Genomic DNA, 21425 nt, shown 5'->3' with positions numbered 1-21425 from the left:
GATAGTCACAGAAATGCAGGTGAAGGGAGGGCAGTAATGTTGCTTAATCCAGAAAGTTGTACTCAGTAGAGACTGCACCCAAGTTTGCATATTACAATTCCAGTTGCCCCACAGCAGGTATGGGGAAGTTGGGGTGCCTATGGCCAGGCTCCTCACTGAACTTAAACCACCTGATGATGTAACTGGCTTGTTGCTAGGCTACTGCTTCCACACCTTTAGGCAATAAGCTATTATTGCACTATATACAGAGCTTGGCCCAATGCTCTGGGCAGAGGCAGAGACGCTAGTGCTCGACCTACCACCAGGAAAACAAGACGGGTAATAAACCCTTTCACCCCAAAGAACGTTTTGCTGTCAATTTCTTTGGTCACACTGAATCCACAGCAAACTTGCCAGGGGCTGAAACCCATTGGCAAGATAATTGGCGAAAGTCGGCAGGGTTCATTGTTGACCAAGGAAAAGACAAGCTGCCCTTATGGGATGGGAGGGGTGCTTCAGCGGGCTGCCCCTGTGAATGGGGAGACAGTGGATTGTCCCCCAGTGGGTATGTGGTCTGAGGTGGCTTGCCTCCTAGAGGACTGGGCCCCACCCCAGGACTGGAGGCAAGAGGAGGTGACGCCTGAGGCAGTAGTGGCAGTCCTTGGTACAGTAAGTGGGTCTTTTGAGAGACAGAGTGCCCAAGAGGCAATGGGGATTGTGAGTTGGCTGCTTCTCACAGTATTAAAAAAAGTCTGCAGAAGAGAAAGATATGCTTCTGAAAAAGACCCATGAGAAATGGTGGCATGAGAATGTGAGCTGCAAATTTCTGTGGATTCCCTGAAGAAGGAAATGGCATTGATGCAAGAGGAGGCAGCACGAGAATGCCAGCAGCAAGGTGCTGTTGAAGAGGTCAAAGATTCCTTACAGAATGAGATGGCAGCACTGCCAGGTGCTCTGAAGAAGAAATAGGCCATCAAGGGAAAAGACAAACTCCTGAGGGAAGCACAGGTGGAGGTGGCACGAGAAGGCAAGCTGCAAAGCACTGAGGCAAAAGGTAAGAGAGCTGCTGAAGACTGAGCTAACACTGAGCGAGGCATGGGAGAAAAGGTAAAGGTTGTAGCAGAGGAGGCACTTGGGGGAGTGAAGAGAAATGTGCCATCAGCCCCAGAAATGGAGGAGCTGGGGAAGGATGAAGGGGTGGTGCCGGAGGCACTGACCCCTCCTGTATTTAAAGCATGCCTAGTGGTTGTAAAGAAAATACAGACCCAGCAGCTGAAAGTTCCCCAAGGAGAGGAGCAGCCCCCTCCCCAGGTCATGGAGCACTATATGCTCTGCCACTATACTCAGGCTGAGCTGGTGGATTTGGGCTCCCGGTTTAGGCAAAAGCCCTCAGAGTCAATATCAGCTTGGCTGCTGCATCTTTGGGACTTAAGGGTGAATGGAATTGTTTTGTCTGGATCAGAGATGGGAAAGCTGTCTTCCCTGACAGCGCACCCTGCCTTGAGAGAGCGATTACAAAATGCACATCAGACCCCAGGGAGTCACTCCCTCCTCCATTGGCTATGGCTGCACTTGGTGCTGTGTAGCCCAATCAGGGTGATCTACCATCCTCTCCTGTTAGATGGCAGACATATGTTGATCCCCAACAGGTGTTATGGGAGCTAGGCATAAGAAATGCCATCTATAATCCAGAGAATTATGGCCCAGATGAAGGGATTTTCACTACTGGAATGAGAAATATTGTGCTTCAAATGGCTCCCACATCCCTCTTTGGGTCTCTAGTGGCCATTCTTTCTCCTCATTTAGGCATCCCATAAATGAGGTACATGTACATGTACAGGAGCCTACTTAGGAGAGGCTGAAGCAATGAGAACCTGGAAAGAAATAAGGTCGTCTACTCACAAGAAGAATTTAAAGGGCCCTGTGAAGGTTACAAGGATCCAGATGTGGGTTGATCTAATACGGGCAAGAGAAGATGGAAGGAAATTAGATGGAAAGTCAAATAGAATCTTACTAGAGCTATGGCAACAGCTGAAACCAGAGCAGCAGTTCCAGCCATTAAGACCAAAGAGGCAGAAGTCAGAGACAGAGCCACGAGTCTGGCCTGTGTGTTTGCAAGACTTCCTGCTGGAGAGTGAGCCAACCTCACTTGAGCCCACATAGGAAGATGATTGGGGAACACAGTTTGACTGAGGGGAAGGTCAAGGTATCTGCTGAGGGACCAGGGGGACACCAGAGGCCACATGTTGAAATAGCTATCTGTTGGTCCCAGTGAACATATAATGTGTCCTGGCTTTAATGGACACAGGGGCTGAATGTTCACTGATCATGGTCACCCTGGGTGGTATCCCGGGACCCCCACTATCACAGATGGAAACAGGGGTAAGGCTATCAGAGTGAAACAAGACCAAATCCCTTTGGGAATAGGGCATCTACCCCCAAAAGAGTATGTTGTGTATATATCTCCTATTCCTGAGTATATTTTGGGGATTGTTATCCTGCAGTGTCTATGGCTGCAGACCACTGCAGGTGAGTTCAGACTGAGAGTACGTGTGGTGAAGGCAGTTCTGAGAGGGCATGCTAGGCACCCGCCAATAGCTTTGCCTGTGCCTTGGCGGGTGGCTAATACCAAACAATACAAACTACCTGAAGGGCATAAAGAGATTGAAGAAACTCTCCAGGAGCTGCAAAACGTGAGTATTATAAAGCCCAACCATAGTCCTTTCAATTTCCCAGTGTGGCCAGTAAAAATGCCAGATGCCTCTTGGTGTATGACTATGGATTACAGAGAACTGAATAAAGTCATACCCACTATGTATGCTGCTGTCCTCTCTATGGCAGGCCTGATGGATACCCTCAGCCATGAACTAGGAACATACCATTATGTGGTAGATCTTGCTAATGCCTTCTTTTCCATTGACATTGAGCAGGAACGTCAGGAACAGTTTGTCTTCACGTGGGAAGGATGGCAATGGACTTTCACCATTCTTCCACAGGGATACCTCCACAGCCCCACCATCTGTCATGGACTTGGCTACATGAGAGAAACCACCAACAGTGCAGCTGTACTATTATATTGATGATGTCATGCTCACATCCGATTCTCTTTCAAATCTAGAAGGTGCAGCACCTAGAATGCTGCAACATTTACAGGAGAAAGGATGGGCTGTGAACAGTACCAAGGTTCAGGGACCTGGTTTGTCTGTCAAATTATTGGGGGTCATCTGGTCAAGTAAGACCAAAGTTATACCAGAAGCAGTTATAGATAAAGTACAGGCCTTTCTTACCCCTACAACTGTAGCATTGCTACAGGAGTTTTTGGGTCTTCTAGGTTACTGGAGAGTGTTTATTCCGCACTTGACACAAATTCTGAAGCCCTTATACTAGTTGATATGAAAGGGTGTCAGGTGGGACTGGGATGAGACATGTGCATCTGCCTTTACTACAGCAAAACAGGCAGTCAAGGCCATGAAGGCCTTGAGCGTGATAGACCCATAAAGGCCCTGTGAGCTGGATGTTCATGTGACTGAAGACATATGGTTGGGGTCTCTGGCAGCTGCTTGAACTAACTCACCAAACTATTGGATTCTGGTCACAACTCAGGAAAGGGGCAGAGGTACGATACACTTTGATAGAAAAACAACTGGCTGCTGTGTATCACTCCTTGCTGGCTACAGAACCCATCACTGGAATGGCCCTGATAAAGGTAATAACCACCTATCCCATCTTGGGGTGGGTATGAGACTGACCCAAAAGCCAAGGAGTGTTCTGGCACCAACACCCACACTGGCCAAGTGGGGTGCTTATCTACAGCAGCATAGTGCCCTCTCTAGGAGCCCCTTGAGTGAAGAACTCCAATGCTCATTGGGGCCAGTGACATATACTAGTGAAAAGCAGGAAGAACTTGCTTTTGAACCATTAGTAGCAGAGAGTCCCTTTTGGGAGGGAAAAGCCTCTATACCAGAAGATGCATGGTACACAGATGGCTCCAGCTGTGGGCAGACCCCAAAATAGAGGGCCATAGTTTTCCATCCTAAGACTGAGACAATATTGATGGAAAGTGGTAAGGGGAAGAGCAGCCAATGGGCAGAGTTGTGGGCCATGTGGCTTGTGATCAGCCAGGAGCCCTCCCCTATAGTTGTCTGCACTGACAGCTGGACTGTCTATTGGGGCTTGACCCTGTGGCTACCAACCTGGTACCATGCCAACTGGCTGGTTGGTCACCGACCCCTTTGAGGGCAAGAATTATGGTAAGCTTATGGGCCTGTCATCAGACTAAAATAATTACAGTATACCATGTGACAGGTCATTTACCACTGGCATCCCCAGGAAATGATGAGGCAGATAAATTGGCTCAGATATGTTGCCTAGAAGGAAAGCCTGCCTCTGATGTAGCCCAATGGCTACATCAGCATTTGTTGCATGTGGGGCAAACAACAATGTGGGCTGTAGCCCATCAGTGGGGCTTGCCTTTGACCTTCAAAGAAATTAGTAGAGCCTGGCAGGAATGTGTTGTGTGCTCCAAAAGGGACTTACACCGAGTTCTACAGCAACATGGGACAATAGGTAAGGGGCCTATACCTCTTGTCAGGTGGCAGATAGACTATATTGGGCCTCTACCCAATGTCAGAAGGATATCAGTATGCCATTATTTGTGTAGACACAGCTACTGGACACAGCATCTGTTTGCTTTTCCTACCCATTGTGCAGACCAGCAGACAACCAAAAGAGGCTTGGATCATCTCTTTGCAGCCTATAACTGACCACAGGTAATTGAGAGTAATCAGGGCACCCATTTTACTTGACATACACTGCAAGAATGGGTGCCACAGTTGGGAATCAAATGGAAGTTTCATGTGCCATACAATCCTACTGCAGCAGGCATGATAGAGAGGCACAATGGCTTGTTAAAATCAGGACTAAAGTCAGATACCAATAGTCTGCAGGGATGATCAGTCTGCTTATGGACCGTGCTACGACGTTTGAATGACAGACCCTGAAAGGGAGCCTTGAGCCCCGCAGACATGTTAACACATATGGCTGCCTCCCCTATACAACTGCATGTACAAACTAAGGAAGAATCACTGAAGCTGAGGTTCGGCCACCAGACCACTATCTTGCCACCAGCACCAACTGCCCTGAACCCCAGAGACTCCATCAAGTGGACGTGGCCTTGGACCTTTCGACACATGGACCAAAGATGGCTGGCTCTCTTGGCACCTTGGAGACAAGGCCTGGAAGCTGGCTTCCTGTGTATTCCTGGAATAACAGCAGAGTGGCCCCCAAAAGTCACAGCAGTATATCCTGAAAGGCCAGATGGTAGGAGCATCTTATTGGGGAGTTTTGTTTTATCATTATGGCCAGTGCATGCACCTCCAGTAGCACTATATATGGACTCTTCAGTAACCACGATGGGGAAAGGAGTAAAAGTAGTAAAAGTATGGTATACTAGAACTGTATGGGACCCCCTTCCTGCTACAGTTCTATCACAGGACCACTCTCTTGCATGTATCCTACCTGAGGGACAAGATTTGCCTATGTTGGTGTCATTAAAACATGTGTCTTATCGCCCCTAAGGTCTTTGTGGATTGGGAACTTCCTCTGGCTTCCTGTATCAAAATCTTGTATCTTAATTTTTGTTATTATCTCTATGTTGTTATCCTCTGTTGCTGTCATGGAATCTGGTTACAGTGCTCCAGTTTTCTCGCAGAGGGACCATTGCAGAAGATTGAAAACATGGAGATTATAAGGTGAGAATCCTGGAGGCATGGAGTGTGGGGAAGTTGGGGTTCCTATGGCCAGGCTCCTCACTGAACTTAAACCACGGGATGATGTAAATGGCCTGTTGCTGGGCTATCACTTCCACACCTTTAGGCAATGAACTTATTGCACTATATAGAGAGCTTGGCACAGTGCTCTGGGTGGGAGCAGAGATGCTAGTGCTCCACCTACCGCCAGGAAAACAAGCCAGGTAATAAACCCTTTCACCCCAAAAAATGTGTTGCTATCAATTTCTTTGGTCACATTGAATCCATAGCAAACATGCCTGGGGCTGAAACCCACTGGCAAGACAGTAGGAGAGCAAATCAGTGTAGCTGTCTAACAATGTCCCTACCCCTAATAACTATCTGTCACATTCTGTGCTCCTTCCTAACACCACTTCTGAGAGGGAGAATGTACTGCCTGGCCCTATGCAGCCTGACTGAAAGATGGACAGTACATTTCCTTCCAGTTAGTCAATGGAAACAAAATTTCAACCTCTCAAACTGAAACTTTTGCTAGTTGACTAAATGAAAAATAAAGTCTAAAGAATAAAAATGATGAAGTTCAGTGAGCACAGGTAAAAGTAGCTTCATACTCTTAAGCAGTGAGATTTTTACCACATGAGGGAGCTCATTTCCATGGTTCAACTGTTAGCTAGGGTCTGCTCATATAGGATGAAAACTGGAGAGTAATTTTGTTCATTGGTCCTCAATCTGTCTTGTGGAGCACAGGTACATTTCATATCATAGTAAAAAACCATGATGCTCACCCTGAGTCTTTTCAGGTCAAACATCCAGTTTCTTTAATCATTCTTAATGTAATCACTCCAGATTTTATGAATCTGGCCAGCTCCTTCTGAAGGGCTATGATCTCTTAATATATTCCTCAATACAGTGAAAAGCTGAACTGAATAGATATCCAGGTATAGCTGGACCCATGGAGGGCATATAACAACACAAGTCCTTTTCATTTTTACATACTTCCTGCCAACACAGCCAAAGCTTCAATTAGTTTCATTAGCAACCATGTTCTTTTTTAATTTTTTAATTTTATTTTGTTATCATTAATCTACAATTACACGAAGAACATTGTTTACTAGGCTCTCCCCAACCCCAAGTCCACCCCACAAACGCCATTACAGTCACTGTCCATCAGCATAGTAAGATGTTGTAGAATCACTACTTGTCTTCTCTGTGTTGCAAAGCCCTCCACTTTCCCCCACCCCACACATTATACATGCTAATCATAATAACCCCTTTCTTCTTCTACACCCTTATCCCTCCCTCCCCGGACCCCCCTGCCATTCTCCCCAGTCTCTTTCCCTTTGGTAACTGTTAGTCCATTCTTGGGTTCTGTGATTCTGCTGCTGTTTTGTTCCTTCAGTTTTTCTTTGTTCTTATACTCCACATATGAGTGAAATCATTTGGTATTTGTCTTTCTCTGCTTGGCTTATTTTACTGAGCATAATAGCCTCTAGCTCCATCCATGTTGTTGCAAATGGTAGGATTTGTTTTCTTCTTATGGCTGAATAATATTCCATTGTGTGCCACATCTTCTTTATCCATTCATCTGCTGATGGACAATTTAGGTTGCTTCCATTTCTTGGCTATTGTAAATAGTGCTGCAATGAAAACAGGGGTGCATCTGTCTTTTTCAAATTGGAGTGCTGCTCCTTAGGTTAAATTCCTAGAAGTGGAATTCCTGGGTCAAATGGTATGTCTATTTTGAGCATTTTGAGGAACCTCCATACTGCTTTCCACAATGGTTGAACTAATTTACATTCCCACCAGCAGTGTAGGAGGGTTTCCCTTTCTCCACAACCTCGCCAACATTTGTTGTTGTTTGTCTTTTGGTTGGTGGCCATCCTTGCTGGTGTGAGGTGATATCTCATTGTGGTTTTAATTTGCATTTCTCTGATGACAAGTGATGTGGAGCATCTTTTCATGTGTCTGTTGGCCATCTGAATTTCTTCTTTGGAGAACTGTCTGTTCAGCTCCTCTGCCCATTTTTTAATTAGATTATTTGCTTTTTGTTTGTTGAAGTGCATGAGCTCTTTATTTATTTTGGATATCAACCCTTTATCAGCTGCGTCATTTACAAATATATTCTCCCATACTGTAGGGCACCTTTTTGTTCTATTGATGGTGTCCTTTGTGGTACAGAAGCTTTTCAGCTTGATATGGTCCCACTTGTTCATTTTTGCTGTTGTTTTCCTTGCCCAGAGAGATATATTTATGAAGAAGTCACTCAAGTATATGTGCAAGTGATTTTTGCCTATGTTTTTTTCTAAGAGTTTTATGGTTTCATGACTTAAATTCAGGTCTTTGATACATTTTGAATTTACTTTTGTGTATGGGGTTAGACAGTGATCCAGTTTCATTCTCTTACATGTAGCTGTCCAGTATTGCCAGCACCATCTGTTGAAGAGACTGTCATTTCCCCATTGTATGTCCATGGCTCCTTTATCATATATTAATTGACCATATATGTTTGAGTTAATGTCTGGAGTCTCTATTCTGTTCCACTGGTCTGTGGCTCTGTTCTTGTGCCAGTACCAAATTGTCTTGATTACTATGGCTTTGTAGTAGAGCTTGAAGTTGGGGAGTGAGATCCCCCCCCCCACCGACTTTATTCTTCCTTCTCAGGATTGCTTTGGCTATTCGGGGTCTTTGGTGTTTCCATATGAATTTTTGAACTATTTGTTCCAGTTCATTGAAGAATGTTGTTGGGAATTTGATAGGGATTGCATCAAATCTGTATATTGCTTTGGGCAGGATGGCCATTTTGATTATATTAATTCTTCCTAGCCAAGAGTATGGGATGAGTTTCCATTTGTTAGTGCCTTCTTTAATTTCTCTTAAGAGTGTCTTACAGTTTTCAGTATATAGGTCTTTCACTTCTTTGGTTAAGTTTATTCCTAGGTATTTTATTCTTTTTGATGCAATTGTGAATGGAATTACTTTCCTGATTTCTCTTTCTAATGGCTCTTTGTTAGTGTATAGGAAAGCCACAGATTTCTATGTGTTAATTTTGTATCCTGCAACTTTACTGTATTCTGATATCAGTTCTAGTAGTTTTGGAGTGGAGTCTTTAGGGTTTTTTATGTACAATATCATGTCATCTGCAAATAGTGACAGTTTAACAACTTCTTTACCAATCTGGATTCCTTGTATTTCTTTGTTTTGTCTAATTGCTGTGGCTAGGACCTCCAGTACTATGTTGAATAACAGTGGGGAGAGTGGGCATCCCTGTCTTGTTCCCGATCTCAGAGGAAAAGCTTTCAGCTTCTTGCTGTTCAGTATGATGTCAGCTGTGGGTTTATCATATATGACCTTTATTATGTTGAGTTGCTTGCCCTCTATACCCATTATGCCGAGAGTTTTTATCATGAATGGATGTTGAATTTTGTCAAATGCTTTTTCAGCATTTATGGAGATGATCATGTGGTTTTTGTCTTTCTTTTTGTTTATGCGGTTGATAATGTTGATGGATTTTCGAATATTGTACCATCCTTGCATCCCTGGGATGAATCCTACTTGGTTGTGGCATATGATCTTTTTGATATATTTTTGAATTCGGTTTGCTAATATTTTATTGAGTATTTTTGCATCTACATTCATCAGGGATATTGGTCTGTAATTTTCTTTTTTGGTGGGGTCTTTGCCTGGTTTTGGTATTAGGGTGATGTTTGCTTCATAGAATGAGTTTGGGAGTATTCCCTCCTCTTCTATTTTTTGGAAAACTTTAGGGAGAATGGGTATTATATCTTCTCTGTATATCTGATAAAATTCCGAGGTAAATCCATCTGGCCCGGGTGTTTTTTTCTTGGGTAGTTTTTTTATTACTGCTTCAATTTCTTTGCTGGTAATTGGTTTATTTAGATTTTGTGTTTCTTCCTTGGTCAGTTTTGGAAGGTTGTATTTTTCTAGGAAGTTGTCCATTTCTTCTGGGTTTTTCAGCTTCTTAGCATATAGGTTTTCATAGTAGTCTCTTATAATTCTTTGTATTTCTGTTGGGTCCATCGTGATGTTTCCTTTCTCATTTCTGATTCTGTTGATGTGTGTTGATTCTCTTTTTCTCTTAATAAGTCTGGCTAGAGGCTTATCTATTTTGTTTATTTTCTCAAAGAACCAGCTCTTGGTTTCATTGATTTTTTTCTATTGTTTTATTCTTCTCAATTTTATTTATTTCTTCTCTGATCTTTATTATGTCCCTCTTTCTGCTGACTTTAGGCCTAATTTGTTCTTCTTTCCCCAATTTTGATAATTGTGACATTAGACTATTCATTTGGGTTTGTTCTTCCTTCTTTAAATATGCATGGATTGCTATATACTTTCCTCTTAAAACTGCTTTTGCTACGTCCCACAGAAGTTGGGGCTTTGTGTTGTTGTTGTCATTTATTTTCGTATATTTCTGGATCTCCATTTTAATTTGGTCATTGAACCATTGACTATTTAGAAGCATGTTGTTAAGCCTCCACGTGTTTGTGAGCCTTTTTGTTTTCTTTGTAGAATTTATTTCTAGTTTTATACCTTTGTGGTCTGAAAAGTTGGTTGGTAGGATTTCAATGTTTTTGAATTTACTGAGGCTCTTTTTGTGGCCTAGTATGTGGTCTATTCTGGAGAATGTCCCATGTGCATTTTTAGAAGAATGTGTATCCTGTTGCTTTTGGGTGTAGAGTTCTATAGATGTCTATTAGGTCCATCTGTTCTAGTGTGTTGTTCAGTGCCTCTGTGTCCTTACTTATTTTCTGTCTGGTGGATCTGTCCCTTGGAGTCAATGGTGTGTTGAAATCTCCTAAAATGAATGCATTGCAGTCTATTTCCTCCTTTAGTTCTGTTAGTATTTGTTTCACATATGCTGGTGCTCCTGTGTTGGGTGCATATATATTTATAATGGTTATATCCTCTTGTTGGACTGAGCCCTTTATCATTATGTAATGTCCTTCTTTATATCTTGTTACTTTCTTTGTTTTGAAGTCTATTTTGTCTGATACTAGTACTGCAACACCTGCTTTCTTCTCTTTGTTGTTTGCCTGAAATATGTTTTTCCATCTCTTGACTTTTAGTCTATGCATGTCTTTGGGTTTGAGTTGAGTCTCTTGTAAGCAGCATATAGATGGGTCTTGTTTTTTTATCCATTCAGTAACTCTATGTCTTTTGATCGGTGCATTCAGTCCATTTACATTTAGGGTGATTATCAATAGGTGTGTACTTATTGCCACTTCAGGCTTTAGATTCATGGTTACCAAAGGTTCCAGGTTATTTTCCTTACTATCTAAGAGTCTAACTTAACACACTTAGTATGCTGTTACAAACACAATCTTTTCTATTTCTCCTCCTTTTTCTTCCTCCTTCATTCTTTATATATTAGGTATCAAATTCTGTACTTTTTGTCTATCCCTTGATTGACTTTGGGGATAGTCAATTTAATTTTGCATTTGCCTCGCACTCAGCTGCTCCACCCTCCCTACTGTGATTTTACTACCTCTGGTGACAGCTATCCAACCCTAGGAACACTTCCATCTATAGCAGTCCCTCCAAAATAGACTGCAGAGATGGTTTGTGGGAGGTAAACTCTCTCAGCTTTTGCTTATCTGGAAATTGTTTAATCCCTCCTTCAAATTTAAATGATAATCTTGCCGGATAAAGTAATCTTGGTTCTAGGCCCTTCTGCTTCTTAGCATTTAATACATCATGCCACTCCCTCTGGCCTGTAAGGTTTCTGCTGAGAAGTCTGATGTTAGTCTGATGGGCTTTCCTTTGTATGTGATCTTATTTCTGCCTCTGTCCGCTTTTAACAGTCTGTCCTTATCCTTGATCTTTCCCATTTTAATTACTATGTGTCTTGCTGTTGTCTTCCTTGGGTCTCTTGTGTTGGGGGGTCTGTGGATCTCCATGGCCTGACAGACTATGTCCTTCCCCAAATTGGGGAAGTTTTCAGCAACTACCTCCTCAAAGACACTTCCTATCCCTTTCTCTCTCTTCTTATTCTTCTGGTATCCCTATAATGCGAATATTGTTCCGCTTGGATTGGTCACACAGTTCTCTCAATATTTTTTCATTTTTAGAGATCCTTTTTTCTCTCTGTGCCTCAGCTTCTTTGTATTCCTCTTCTGTAGTTCCTATTTCATTTGTCTCCTCCACCATATCCAACCTTTTAATACCCTCCATCGTGTTCTTTAATGATTGGATCTCTGACCTGTATTCATTCCCGAGTTCTTGGATGTCTTTCTGTACCTCCATTAGGATGTTGATTATTTTTATTTTGACCTCCCTTTCAGGAAGAGTCACGAGGTCCATATCATTTAAATCTTTCTTGGGAGTATTTTACTCTGGACAAGGTTCCTTTGCCATTTCATGTTGGATATGGTGCCCTGTAGTGTTCAGAAGCGCTATTCTGGAGCTGCCAAGGCCCTGAAGCAATGTCAGGGGTCGCAGGGGAGCAGTACTACAGGTAGGAAAAGCTGTTCCCCGCCTCCTGGCTGCTGTGCCTATCTCCACTGCCTGAGCCAGTGGGCTGGTCACACAGGTATAAGTTTTTGTCCCAGAGCAGCCGGATATGGATCCCTGCTTTCCACAAGCAGCCAGAATTCCAGTCTCCCCAGGAACTCTGCCTGTATTAACTTTCCAACCCAGTAGTCATGCGAGTCTCATGAAAGCACCATGAAATGTAGGTTTGTGCTCCCAGAGTAGATCTCCTGATCTAGGTATTCAGCAGTCCCAAGCCTTCCACTCCCTCCCTGCTCCATTTGTCTACCTCCAGCTGGTGAGCTGGGGTTGGGGAGGGGCTCGGGTCCCATGGAGCCACAGCTCTGGTGCATTACCCCATTCACTGAGGTCTGCTCTTTTCTCCAGGTGAGTGCAGTCTGATGCAGTCCTCTTTCCTGTTGCTTTCTCAGGATTAGTTGCACCAATTAAATTTTCTAATTGTATCCAGTTTTAGGAGGAAGCCTCTGCCTCTCCTCTCATGCCGCCATCTTTAATCCCATCTCAGCAACCATGTTTTTTAATTGCTTGTATTTTGTTTACAGTCAAGAAAAATGTTATGGTTGCTTTCTGAGAAAGAGAAAACCTGCCCCTCATATCCAGGAACTGGCTTTATACTATCAGGTCAAAATTTTGTAGATAAACCCAGTGCACACATCTTGATTTCTAATAATATTCTCCAGTGAAAGAAACTGAGGCTCCCTAGAGAAATGGCTGGTTCTCAGGTTGGGGCAGAAATACAAGATGAGCATCCTATAGAACTCCCATGGCCAAGGATGCAACAAAACCATGTAGTATTGGATTTTAAACAAAAATATAAATAAATGTCCATAAGTCCATACGAATATAAATAAATGATGAAAGAAACTAAAGGAAAGAAGGGAGAAGAAAGGACAGGGGCTAGAAGAGAAGAGACAAATCTCCCAAAGAATTCAAGAAAATTTATGTGATAGCCCCACCTTAACAAGGTAGAACTTAACTTCCCATTCTCTTAAGTGTGAATTATGCTTATGACTTGCTTCCAAAGAATACAGTACAGAAAGATTAGGGAAAATAACTTTACAGTGGAGAAACCTGGTGAACTCTACCTTAGCCAAGGTTAAACATCATCAGTGATCACTCATGTTAATAGCATCTACCTTTGGTATAAAGTGTTGAGAACAGTACTTTACCTCTGTGGTCTTCACCCAAAAGTCCTATAACCCCAGTCTAATTATGAGAAAAACATCAGGCAAACCCAAATTGGGTGACATACTGCATATACCTGCAAATAAAATATGAAGTACAGTTAATAATGTATCAGTATGAGATCATTAGTTACATCAAATGTGCCATATTCATGTAAGAGGTCATGCCAATGGGTTTTAGCCCCCACAAATTCACTCTTAATTCGGTGAGACAGAAAAATGACAATGGAACGTTCTTGGAGTGAAAGGGTTTATACCCAACTTTATTTCCACAGTGGCAGGTCAAGCACTAGAATCCCATCCACTCAGAGCAAGTCTGCATACAGCAAGCCGGTCTCTGCCCTGGGCCTCTCTGCCCCCACAGCCATCTCAGTCTCTCTCCTTGGCACTGCCACCACTCTAGCCTCTGCTTTCCTGAAGCTGCACAACCCTGCAGCCATGCCACCCAGAGCACTGGGTGGAGCCCTTTTATAGAGTCAATAATATCGTATCGCCCACACATGTGCAGTGAGCAAGCCGACCAGGATCAGGTGAGAATCATCGCCATAGAACTTCCATTTTCTCTACTGATGTTAATAGGAATAAATTGGTGAGGTGTATACAAGAACACTCTGCACTATTCTTGAACTTTTCTGAAGACCTAAAACTATTATAAAATTAAAAGTTTATTAAAGATAATGATCTCTTGAGTTAGTCAAATGATTCTGAGTAGGGCAAAAGAGAAATACATATTGTTCTCCATTTAACCCAATTTTGGCCACCATTTCTCTCTTTGTTAACTTGTATGGTATGATGTGGTCCGGCTGCACTGAGTCGAGCAGGTCCTGAAGTGTGGAAGGGGGGTGAAGAAAACAAAGAAAGACAAAGAACTGGGAGGGCTGACACTCCTGTGCATCACCAGCAAAGCTTTATTAGAGTCCAGAGTATTTATACAGCAAAGAAGGCACACTATTCCAGGAAATAGCATTATCCAATAGACAATCAAGCACAGTATTGACGTCAGCGGTAGCTGGGCAAAGGTAGACACAGCAGGGCTCCTTCAGTTGCTCATGGAATGCGTAAGGCTTTGTTCTCCATTCCTGCCACATCAGCAAGTGGGGGAAGGGGCATCAGCCCGCTCCCCACATCTCCCCCTTTTTTATTTTATAAGAGGGTGACAGTGCCTGTCTTAGGTGTTCCTGGATGACTCATCTGGACTTACCCGTCATTGTCATTGGTACCCACATTGCATCATGAGGGCCCTGTCTTAGGTTGCCAGAGGTCTCCAAGACACTTACCCGTCATTGACTATCCTGTCCCCTTCTCCACATTCATATAAGGAGGGTGGCGTTTAAGAGCTAGCATATGGGTCTCGGAACCCAGTTGCAAAAAGGACCATAATCCTAGTTTGATGACACAAGGTATCAATAATATCATTACAAGAAGACATAGCAGAGCAGTCTCAATGGATAATAGAAAGTGGGGCGAGTCTCCCAACTTGCCAAAAGGAGAGGCTGCGTGCTTGAGGGTGTCTAGGATATCTTGAGCAGTTTTAACAGGATCAAACCACAGTTCTGCATTTTGCCTATCAATTATTTCCTTATGTAGGTCTAGAAAATCTTTGGTGAAATTATCAGTAAGCCATATGCTCTGTAGGTGATTCTTCACCTTTTCCCAACTATACTTAGATTGATTACACTCTTTAGATGTGACACAAATTTCATTATAAGCTGCATGACATTTCAATTGGTGCCTTAACTTTAGGCCCTGAACCTCTTCGCCCAAACACATGACCATGTCATACAGGGCATTAAGCTTATGACTTATTTTCTCATCAATATTTCCTTGGTCATTAAGAGCCTGCGTTGCATTTTGGGTCAAACCATTGCAGTTTGTACATTCTCAGTTAATGCTACAGCTGCTACAGTAGAAGATACAATAAAGGAAATTAAAGATAACAACCCTACAATAATGAGGCCCACAGCTCTCTTGGGATGGTCTAGAGCTTTCTTCAATTCTATCAACACTTACAGGCCCTTATCATCATACCAAGGTCCCGTGTGATTCACGGGAATCAAAAAGAAAGGGGGTTGCTTAAGTAAAAGAACCATGGTATTGTTGGACACAGAAAAGATGCAGCTAGTGAGACTGCAATTTTTACAGGCAATGTGAAACATTTTTCTGATAAGTCATATTAATAGAAATAGACTCTACCAACAGCACATGCCCCTACATGTGTGTCATTGTTTACATTAACGCTTGTACTATTATCCCAATCTAACCCTCCCATAGCCACCCCTATTTTCCACCAAGAGGTTTGAGGGTACCCATCTGGAGTGTACCAAAGTCCCATAGAAAGTCCTCTGTATTGCGGGGCCGGCGTCTTTGAATTTGGTCCTAAAGACCAGTCCACAATGTAAAGTTCTTTAGTGATGTTCATCTGCTGTCGCCATTCACCACCTGCACCCCCAAGTGAAGGGGAGCCCTTGCACTTTGTCCAGGGTAGTGGCAATGTGTCATTTTTAAGTGAAGATGAAGATGTAAGCACACTGCACACAGGATGGTCAGAAGGCAAGGTGCCATTGCTCCTATTGCTAGGTGTTCTGATGGGCCTCCCAAAATGTCAGAATCATTGGAGTAAATCTGTACCTCGGGAGACTTCCAACTGACCGGATGGAGCAGAGGAGGGTCAGGAACATATGCCCAATATATGTGCTGAACTGCTTGCTCCGCTGCTTGTTCTTCAGCTGGGGTCCTCCAAAGCTGGAGCAGGATCAGGAGGAATATGGTCTGCATGATGCACCAGCCTTTCTGGCAACCACCTCAGGCCCTCAGCATCCTGTGGAAAGACACAAACGTGTCCTCACCCCCAAAGAAGGATGGGATCTGGACCTTGCCACGCCCCAGTCAGAGGATCTTTCCATCGCACCTGTGCGAGGGGCGGATGACCGCCAGAGCACCAAAAGCGCTCTGCAGAACTGCGTCCTGCAAGGTCTAGAGTTAAAAAATTTAAAATATAGAGTGCATGGGATAAATAATTCAAAGGTGTAATGGGGTATAACTCCCCCTTCTTAATTTTATTGAGCTGGGCTTTCAAAGTGCCATGGCTATTTCAACAATGCCTTGGCCCTGGGAATTATAGGGGATGCCTGTCTTGTGGGCAATACCCCATTGTGCACAAAATGTGAGAAAGCGGCTACTGGTATAGCCAGATCCATTGTCCATTTTAAGCAGCTTGGGAATGCCCATAACAGCAAAGCAAGAGAGGCAATGGTGAATAACTTGTGAAGTGGATTCTCCAGAGAGAGCGGTAGCATGCAAGAAACCTGAATAGGTGTCAATGGTAACATGAACATATTTTAATTTTCCAAATTCAGGGATGTGAGTGACATCCATCTGCTACAGGTGATTTGGCAGGAGGCCACGAGGGTTGACACCAAGTTGTGGAAGGTTGAAATGCTCAGGACAGGTTGAGCATCATTTAACAATTTGTCTCGCAGCTTCTCTAGTGATGTGAAAATATTTGTGAAGACTATGACTGCTTTGATGATGTAATGAGTGAGAGTGCATAGCCTTTTCTACTTGTGCAAGGCCTAAGCAGTGCAGGACTGCATCAGCTAATGCATTACCTGCAGTCAAAGGACCAGGTAACATAGTGTAAGCACGTATGTGACCTATATAACAGCGCTCTGTCCACTGTTGAAGCAAAGACTGTATCTGTACTAAAAGCTGCTGGATGGCTGTAGTAGAAGTGTCAATGAGAGGAATAGTCTCCAGTCGGGAGACTGCATTGACTACATGCTGTCTGAGTAGAGAGTAAATGAGGACGAAAAGTGGAGCAGAACTAAAGCCACAGCATGCAGTTCTACCACTTGTGCTGAGGCTGGAGTGGTGCAATGTGAAAAGGCTTTGCCATGCACTACATACACAGCCATGCCATTGCTGGAGCCATCCATGAAGATAGTGGGTGCACCTTCAATAGATGAGCCACAAATTCTTGAAATGGCTCATCAGGCCCTTGCCTGATTTTAGAGACCTCCTCTGTTCTATTAGTATTTTCTGGGAGAGCCTTCCATGCTCTTCTAGCTGCCACATTTGTTTGAGCATATACTGCTAACTGAAAGACTAACTATTGATCCACCTCAGCATATTGGCCCTCTCCCGCCAACATGTCAAAAACAATGGGTATTTGCTAAGCAGTGTTAGTCCTAGCTGTTTTCTGACAATTCTCATAAAATTCTGATTTCCATAGCAGATAATCTCCCCCTGTAAGACATGCATGTGCTAAGGACTTCCAATCTCCCAATGGCAAAGCCTCTGTGGTCATAGCTTCTAAGATGGTTAATGTAAACGGAGCAGTGGGGCCATATTTATTGTAGGCCTCTTTCAGCTCTTTCAACTGTTTGAAAGGAAATGGCACATGTTGTCTGAATACCTCTCTGTTGTCACCTGGCCATTCTAACACTGGATAGGCAAAAAATTCTTGTGTGTCCTCTCCCTGATCTTGAGCTTGTTGTAGTACTGCCTCAAGAGGAATAACCTTTCTCTGTCTCTTCTGCATATTAACTGGGAGCACACGAGGCTTTTCTTCCTTAGACTCTATGGGCTGTTTTTCTTTCTGTTCTAAACCCTTCTCTGTCTTTTGCTCCACTGTTTTCTCTTTAGTTTGTTCTGAGTATATAGGCTGAACAGGATCAAAACCTGCCCTTTCAAGGGGAGCTGTTTCAGCCTTACTCACAGGGGAGTCTCTTCTCTCGGGGTACGGCTGTCCCATCTTTTGCTGCACTTCTAAGGCTAAAGTAAGCTGCTTCAGGGTGCCCTGAATTTCATTCCACCGCTCTTCGAACGGTATTCCAGATGGGTCTGCGGCGACTGTCCGCGTTGCTGTGAGCAGGGATGGATAAACTTTCTTGCTAGAGCCTATGGAGGCTATCTCTATTGTTTGTATCTCCTTATCACAAAGTTGAACTAAAGCTTCCTCCACTAGAGGGCTCTGTTCGTCCTCCATCTCCTCGTCCGAGCCTCTGTCTGGTTCATGATAAGATGGCTCCCGCCGGGGCGCTTCTAATGGCAGAGCAGATGGGGAGATGGCTGGAGAAGCAAGATTGCTTTCTTTTGCCTTAGTGGCTTGACCTGTACCAAGGGCATGCTCTTTTACATTTTCTATCTTAAATTCTTCATGCCTAAGTTCTAAAGAATCTCTAATCAAGGTCCACAGTCCAAAAGTATCTACTGGAACCTTCTTTGGTCCGTGGGCAGAATAATGAGTTTGTAATCCCTTCCTACCTTATTCCATAAATCTATGTCTACTGTCCCTTCTCCTGGAAACCACAGGCAGACTTCCTTAATAAAGTCTAAAAATCTTTCTAATTGGGGCTTCCCTACTATAATTCCCCTAATAGCCAATAATTTCTTCAACCCGCAGACATAAAGCTGTTTGCTTCCTGCCTGTCCCATATTGGACTCCCAGAAAAATCACTTACCACTCCACATTGCTTGCATGCCTCTTCTCTCGCGCGTCTTCTCTAGTTACCCTGGCCAGGGCTTTCTCTTCTCGACGTGGTGACCCTCACCTTCTCCCTCTCCTTCAGGTCCCTGTTCAGGCGCCACTTAACGCGGTCCGGCCGCGCTGAGTCAAGCAGGTCCTGAAGTGCTGTGGGGGGCAAAGAAAACAAAGAAAGACAGAAAGAACTGGGAAGGCTGACGCTCCTGCGTGTCACCAGCGAAGCTTTATTAGAGTCCAGAGTATTTATACAGCAAAGAAGGCACACTATTCCAGGAAATAGCATTATCCAATAGACAATCAAGCACAGTATTGACGTCAGCGGTAGCTGGGCAAAGGTAGACACAGCAGGGCTCCTTCAGTTGCTCATGGAATGCGTAAACAGGATGTTCTTTGTTCTCCATTCCTGCCACATCAGCAAGTGGGGGAAGGGTCATCAGCCCACTCCCCACAATGGTAATATCATAAACTGCTTTTAAATTAGTTACAGATGTTCCTACTACACCTTTGTCCCACTGAAATAACAGCTCTAGGAGTGAAGGACTATGTCTGGATTGTTCAGCAGTGTACCTCCAAGCTCAATGAATTTTTATTGAGTAAATGATAAAAAGAGGGTAAATTTTTCAATATACAAATGACATGATTTATGTCCAAAACTGGGGGTATTTTAACAGAACATGACATCTAAGTACCATCAAACATGCTTAAGATGAACTGTTCAAAAACCAGAATGCCCATCTGGCAAATGTCCTTATTTTTAATAATTCAACAAGCATTTAAATCCAATTAGTAGAATATTTGTGAATAACCTATTTTGGAAGGCTAACAATTTTATTGATTAGCCCTAATAAGTTCATCGTTGCTGCAATAAAATTTTTATGACAACTATGCTTAATGACAACTGGTTGAAAAAATTTTTAGGATAAAATTACATGGTCTTGCTTTACTGAACTTTTGAGCTTCAATCACTTGCCCACAGATTGTATAAAGAAGAGCTGTTTTTTAAGGAAAACGTTGACCCTATGCCTCTACCTACAGGGACTAAATTAGACATATGTTTGGATATCTGATCACTTATAGGAGAACTTACGCTTTACCCTCCAACCAGTTGATTTTCTAGGGTTAGGGATCCATCTTTAATCAGCAAGATGAAATATTTTCAATCTAGGGATTTATTGGACTTGTAACCTCATATTAGCTGCAACTGATTATTATATAAAACTTGGTTATGTGAAATAATATTTATAAAAGAATACCTGAAGGCTATGCAGTCCATTCATTCTTTAGTATTGGAGATTCTTAACCTGGACATCACGGACCCTTTTGAAATTATACATAAAGTGCTGAATGTGTGTTTATAAAGCCACTAGTAAAAGGTCTAGAGCTTCATCAGAATCTCAAAGTGATCTATAACTCAAAGTATGTCAGACCCCTCCTTCAGTTCAAAGTTTATTCATGGATCAAGTCAAACCATCAGACAGTGCACACTTGTTTAGTATTATTTTGCTGCTCTTAAAATTGTTTATATTTAACTGAGTTTGGGTGTGCTGGCAACTGCTTGCCTTGAAGGGAATCTGTCATCTGGGAATACTTGAAAACTCAATGATGTACACCATGGAAGCCATTATAAAAACCAATGGGACAGATTTCTATTGGATTTTAGTCCTAGGAAAGGCTTAGCTTCTTCAAAAAAGTTCAGTTTTCCTTATTAGCATTGTGAATCTTGAAACTGCTCATGAGTCCCTCTTGACCTTGAGAAACAGGAAACTCAGACCAAATTTACAGTTACTCTTTATCAAATGTATAGGCTTTTATGACATGCATTTAAAAGTATTAATCTAAACTATAACTGCATATGATTAGTTTCCTCTCTTCACTTCCCACCATCCCAATTTCCTCATTTACGTCATGTTATCCTGTTGTTTGGTATATTTATTTAATGCTTCATATCCTTTATGGGATAACATGTGAGACAAATGGAAATATTAAAAAACTGAGCTAATACTGACCGACAAAAATTCTGTCAAACTGCACTTTACATAATGAAGTTTCCTACTGCCTTTCTGTTCATTATTCCTTTTTAAAAATGAAGACAATAAAAACCTTCATTTAAAAAATGAAGCCTAGTAAAAAGAAGTACTTAAAGCATAGAAAAATAAAACATTTTAATACGTAAGATAGCTTGATGATGAAATACACATTTCAGAAGCCACACAGTATACTACAACAAAATTAAATATTACTTTTTAGGACAATACTGGCATTAGTTTTGGCACAATTTTAAAGTCAGTATTATTTATAGATACCTTATAAAATTGGTTTCAATTTTACTCCATTGATTGTTGTATTAAAAATATGTTGCATTTGCATTTTAAGTGGCATTTTCCTTAAAATAAAGATATTTGCACAGATGCCTTCTAAATAAAAAATTATTGACAAACTACCTAAAACGATGGAAATGGTAATTCAGGAGCCATAATGCCATTACACATCAACAAAAATACAACTTTCATCAATATTGAGTAC

The sequence above is a fragment of the Manis javanica genome, chromosome 6 (assembly GCF_040802235.1).
Source record: "Manis javanica isolate MJ-LG chromosome 6, MJ_LKY, whole genome shotgun sequence".
NCBI lineage: Eukaryota > Metazoa > Chordata > Mammalia > Pholidota > Manidae > Manis > Manis javanica.
This window is presented reverse-complemented; position numbering follows the sequence as displayed.